This window comes from Bos grunniens, chromosome 19 (genome assembly GCF_055505025.1).
Source record: "Bos grunniens cultivar Pamir isolate PY7600 chromosome 19, Bosgru_T2T1.0, whole genome shotgun sequence".
NCBI lineage: Eukaryota > Metazoa > Chordata > Mammalia > Artiodactyla > Bovidae > Bos > Bos grunniens.
Genome location: NC_141183.1, coordinates 40,115,300 through 40,121,299, shown reverse-complemented (window position 1 = coordinate 40,121,299; position 6,000 = coordinate 40,115,300). Strand labels below are relative to the sequence as shown.

General features: G+C 45.0%; 1 protein-coding gene across 1 annotated transcript in view; it reads right to left on the bottom strand.

Moving 5' to 3' along the window:
- The window catches only part of METTL16 (methyltransferase 16, RNA N6-adenosine), a 69,246-nt gene continuing 63,246 nt past the window's right edge, over positions 1-6,000 (bottom strand). Inside the window, exon 11 of the transcript XR_015148086.1 lies at positions 1-3,441. The gene's annotated coding sequence lies outside the window, so the exon portion shown is untranslated. The remainder of the gene's footprint in view (positions 3,442-6,000) is intronic.

The window sequence follows — 6,000 nt, the reverse complement described above, 5'->3', positions numbered from 1 at the left end:
TTACTGGTGCTTGTCTTCGGGCAGTGCAACCTCTGGTAACTTTTATTTTCACAAGTTTTATGACACACAGGTTAATTTTATAACCAGAAAAAATTTATCACAACATATTGCTGAATGAAAACATTTATAGAACAGTAACACAGACCATTGATTCCACATTTGCTGCTTAAATATATATATATGTATATAAAAATACTAACAAAATGTAAAACAACTCCATTTGAGTAGTGGAATTGTAAACTTTTATTCCTTCTTTTATAAATATCTTCTAATGAAAACATCACTTTTGTAAAATGAAATTATGTTAAAGGGGGAAAGTTCTGGCGTGCTTGACCAGGAAGAGCCTCACCCGAGTCTTGATCTCAACTAACTTGACCTGGGGCGCTGGGTCTACTTCCCATCCTAGTTTTCCTTCCTGTTTCTTTACTCCTCTCCCCAACCCTCCCCAACCCACTTTTCCTGCTGCTTAATTCTGAAATCCCCCAGAAACGGTTCAGGCTACCCTTACAGTCCAGGTGAGAGACGCAGAAGGGCGCTAAGGTGGTGGCACCAGGGATGGAGGAAGAGGCTGGGCTGGAATTGGGAGGATCTTTCTCAGGTGGAAGATTTTTAGACCCTAGCGGTGAAGGAGAGGGAGGAGCAGAGATTTCTATTCTGGACAGCCGGCTGGATGTGGTGGAGAGTACAGGAGACGCAGGTGCAAATCAGTTGAGTTAGCACAGCCATGGTCCTGGGGGTCATGTCCGACAGGAGGTGAGGCATGTGGAAGGTTAAAGTTCAGGAAAGGCCTAGATTTGTGTGTGAAGAATGCAGGAGTGACCAGTATAAAGTCATGGAGTGGATAAGGTTGGCCACGAGTAAGAGAAAAGCACAAACCAGGCCCATGGCTACTAGAATCTTCGGGATTCTCCCTGTTAAGAGGTGAGAACTCTTTAAAGAGGTGGGGAGGCAGCAACCAGACTTCAGTGGCTGAAATAAACGAGTTAGGAGAGTGGGAGGCAGCAAATATTTAGGTAAGTTCTACCACCTGGTGGTAGAAGAGGCCACAAACTGATGGTCGACCAGGTTTCTGTAAAATACTGAATTCGTTGTGAAGATTTACCATCAAGTAAACTTGTCATAAACCTGGATTTCCAGCTTTCCTCAAGAAATAAGAAGATCCGGCATCACGGGGCAGCGACTTCTGCACAGCAGTAACCAGCAGGCATGGAACACAAGTTACTTGATAGCAGCAGTGCTCCACCAGTGCGAGTGGGAGCTCCAGCCCTTCTTGTCTGGCCCCTGGGGTAGAAGATGAGGAAATACTTCCCTTTGTGAATGAAAGTGTCCATTAATAAAACAGAGGCCAGCATTTGCTCCAGAAGCCCCACATCTGCCCCCCTGAAGGCAAATCCTGGGACAAAGAGACTTCAATTAGGGATCCTGACCAGACTGGGAATGCCCACTTCCCAGCAAGAGACATGGAGCCACTGGCATCACACACGTAGCGGGGCAGGTTACCCACTGTCCCAGGCTCAGCGGTGCTCGCAGGGCAGCTTCCCCTGGGGGCAGGCTGGCTGTTGGAGCCGGCCAAGGCTCCCCCAGCTGGGAATTTCCTGGCTCCGTTTCCTCCACTCTCAGCCACACTCCTTGAACTCCCACCAGATGGCAGGCAGCCTTTCCTCTTCTCGATTCACACAGTCCGTTCCCTTACCTGGGGAAGACGACTTGCTATTTTATGGCTGTTACCCTTCTGCAGCAAGATCTAAAGTCTATCAGTTTTGCTTTCCGTAAGTGAAATATTTGACGTTGCCTAAAAAAAAATCCTTCTTCCCCTTATTATACAATTATGCATTGTCAAAGAGTCATTACCTAATTATCAGTTATTTTACATTGATTCCAATCCAGTGTGTGCTTGCACTAGACTGTGGTTTCACTATCGACTTAATTATCTGTACTACTGCCAAATCCAAAATTCTATAAAGATTTGGTAGTGTAAGTTAAGAACTAATTATAAGCAATTTCATTTTATTAAAGCTTGCTCCTTGATCAAAGGCTGGAAAATAATATGACCTTCAAATGCTCAATGGCAGAGTTGGTTAAGACTTAATTTTCTCTTCCCCGTGTCGTATCGTCGAAGCTTCCTTCCCTAGAGATGGGTCCATGGAGCCCAGGAGTCCGTTTCCATCCTAGTGTAGCACTTGTGACGAATCGAGATTGATATGAAATCCCTGTCTCCTATCTCTGGACCTGAGGTCAAGTCCCTGTAAACAACCTTAGGGCAAGTCATTTAAGGCATTTCTGAGCTGCCACTTCTTTACGAAAGCACACAGGGACTCCACGCCTCTTTGCGGGGTTAAGCCAGACAACTGACATAGAGGACTGATAGTCAGTATTGGTTCCGTTTATCCTCCCACTACACAGAAGTCTGGATTTCTGCTCTCAGTCAGAGTGGCAGCCTATACTTGCACTGACACATTTGAGGTCTTGGCTTTTTCACCTGAGTCTCTTGAAAGAAGATATTCTGAGCAGAAAGTGAAAACTCAAGAGAGACTAAGAAGCAATGAGCCTACCCCTCGTTTATGGACTCTTCCAAGGGGCTTTAGTATTCCTCTCACTTGACTGCTATTTTATGACTCTTGGAATTGAGGATCCAGCACCTTTTGTATGACGAAGTCAAGCCTCAGTGAGAATGACTGACCCTGTAAGTGGAACTGGAATGTACTCGGGTCTGATGAATTGTGAAGTCTGTGACCTTCACTGTTTTCCACGCCCCTGCACCTTCTGGCCCACTCCGCCTGATCTCAGTTCCCTGGCTTCTAGTCAGCACCTGAGACCCCTTGCTTCCCTGAAGAGAGCCTGGAGTCCCCAGTGGTTCTGCCAGGCTGAGAGAGGGGAGGAGAAAAGGCTGCACCTCAGAGAGCATTCAGAGGTGCAAGGCCTTCAGTCACAACATGGTCCCCTGGAGTAAAAGCAAACCCTCCAAAAGGCAGCATTAGCCGTTCCAAAAGGGAGCATTAGCCGTTCCAACCAGCAATTAAAAAAAATAAACTGCTGTTTTAGTCATTTGGGTGAGTCATACAGAGGATCTGAATGTCTTTGCAGAGCAGAGCAGGAACCCTCTGGTATGTGTGTGAGGTCCCACTGCTCGCAGGGTGAGCCCCCCAGGCTTCCTTAATACGGTGCTGGCACAAGCACCAAGAGGTTTGCACCCGGAAGCATGAGAAGGTTCAAGACCATCAACACCCTGCTCCAGGAGGCAGAGGCCAATCCATCCTCACTAGTAAGCGTCCTCTGGGTTTTTATTGGGCTTAATGCCCATTCAGCAAACTGATTCTCCTGAGTGCCAACTTTTCCAAGAGATGTGGCTGTGAAAGTGTTGCACCTTTGAGACTTCCCTTCTGCAGATGACTCCTTAGGAATGCTGAAAGCAGCTTCTTTCTTTAGGCTCTATTATTCTTCCTGCGACACAAATAGTAGTTTTGGAAAACTTACTATGTAAAATCATGAAATGTCCCCTTCTAGCACCCCATTAACTAGAGACCAATAAAAAGTTGATCCAAAGGACTAACACAGCCTGGGTCTATTTTAGAGTAGTAAGACAGGTGGAAAGAAAAAAAATCTTTAAATCATCTGGGACCATAAAGAAACATAAAAAGGTTGAAAACTTATGCCCAGACCACAGGGTGGTGAGTTTTCCCTTCTTTCTTTCATCTCTCTAAGTTTTTTAACGTGAAAACGTACTTGCTTACATAAAAATATTTATCTGAGTAGTGACTGGCTATTTCAAGAAAATACCAAGGACACAATTTTATCCACGCCCACCGTGAAGCTGATTAAAAAAAAGCCACATACGCCCTCGTGTGGCCGCAGCAGAAAACACCTGGATTTAAGTAAGAAGGAGGGGCTTCTTTTAGGAGGCCTAGAATTTTCTAAAGGCCTTTGCATCTTTTCCACCCCTTGCAATTTTACTACACGTCAGAGCTTAGAAGCAGGTGTAATCATATGGTAAGCTTTGACAGGTTTCATGTTTTTAAAAATACATACTAAAATTTTAAGTATATATCATCCACACACTCCCTTAAGACTAGCTGAAACTCCACCACAGAGATACAGACCCTGTGAGAACAAGCAGTATGCTCTGGTGTGTGAATAGCTGGGCAAGGATGTGGGGTGAAGGAACCCACTGCTGGAAGCAAAGCAGATTCCAAAGAACAAAAGCAGCTTATTCCCCTCCTTGGAAAACAAGTCCTGCTTCTGTTCCCACTTTCGTTATCAAGAGATCAGACGCCCAGGCCAGGGACCAGAACAGAATTTAAGATACCACCACAAAGACTGAATTTCATACTAATCCATCAACATGAACTTGACCTCCAGACACTTAGGCAGTTATCACTCAACATTATGACACACAGGTCAGTAATCTATTTCTTAAAAAAAAAAAAAAAAATTTCATCTTCCCCTTTTATCAGAGGTATAGGCTACCCCATATCACACAATTATCAAGTATATGTGTAAGTGAAAGGATTTTTAAATGTCTTTTAAAAATGTTTCAATGTTCTCTCATTAGATGGAAATAAACTATTCTTCTCAGAGAAGGAACTGAAGACACACCAATGCAAAAACTGTACTCACAGTTCCAGCAGTGGAAGGCTCTCTAGCCATATGCTTCTTAAACTCTAAGAGCATCAGCTTAAACTATAAAGCATCTTCCACTGCACCAAGCCTCAAACCTGGGGCACCAAACACACACAGACGTAAGACAGCTCTTTTGTGCTTCCAGGCCCACAGAGGATTCCCTGGGAATCTCTAAGTACTAGACTTAACAAAGGCTAATACTGTGGCTGAAATACATTGTGAACAAGTGAGGAGGACCAATAATACACTCCTGTGACAGCGCGGAGGAAAAAAGCATAGTGAATATGCAGAATGAACACAACCAAAGTTGAACCCACACACTCACACCCCCCATCTATAGAGACAGATTAGTGACTAGAAGGAAACACTGAAATACCAACAGGGGCTATGCTCCCGGAGGCTGAGGCGAGGGGTGACTGAAGCTGTTTCCTCCTTTGATCTTTCCAAATCCTTAATGAGCATGTCCTACTCCTTTACAGTGAAACAAACATGCCAACAGTGACGGCTTTATTGAGTGAAGAGTCGTTACCTAACTCACGTATCCTAAAATTTGATCAAGACAGAAACTAGGTTTGGGTCCAGCATATGACTCCAATGTTATGAGAGGTGAGGAGAGGATGGTGGGGGTGGATGGAGGAGATGACTGGATCACCGGAAATCCGAGGCCCTGTGCTGAATCTTGGACTCTGTGGGACCCTGGGCATTAAGTTTCCTTTTCCTGTCAAAGGCTAACCAGCATAGCGGTTCCTAATCCCCAGTGAGTTAGTAGCTCCTCTCTCTAACTTGGGGACCCTTCTCTCCAGAAAAAAACCCAAACATGTCCACAGAGCCTTTGGAAATAACCCAGGAAGCTCTGGGTTCTCCAGAGGTCCATGGACCAGCTTAGAACACTGGTTGGTTCGTATGTTCTTTTCGGCAGCTCTGTCTCCACTGCCACGGAGAGGTATGATATGGTCCTATTTCCATTTCCAGTATCTTTGCTGAAGGACTCGTCTAGCTGCTGCCAAAGTATGCCAAGGTCATCAGTTTTATGCCCCAACCAACAGCCACCTTTCAAAAGTGTGGCTTAACTACAGTCTTCTTTGCAGGCAATGGCACTGTACTCAAAATTTTCAGGATAAATAGAACCCTCAGCTGCTGGTATAAAATCAAGCAGTAAAAGCCAAGCACAGCAGAGGGTAACCGAGACACCAAGAGGACAAAAAAGAGACGCCGTTCCCAGAGGTATTCCTGCTGAGCCCTGACAGCACAATTAGGAAACATGTTTTAAGAACAGTTACCCTGGCCTCAGAATTCTCCAATGGCAACAGGTAAACACAGAAGGGATTACAAACGAACTCCTGTGCCAAAACCATCTTTGATTAGCAATAACTTATCTGCCAA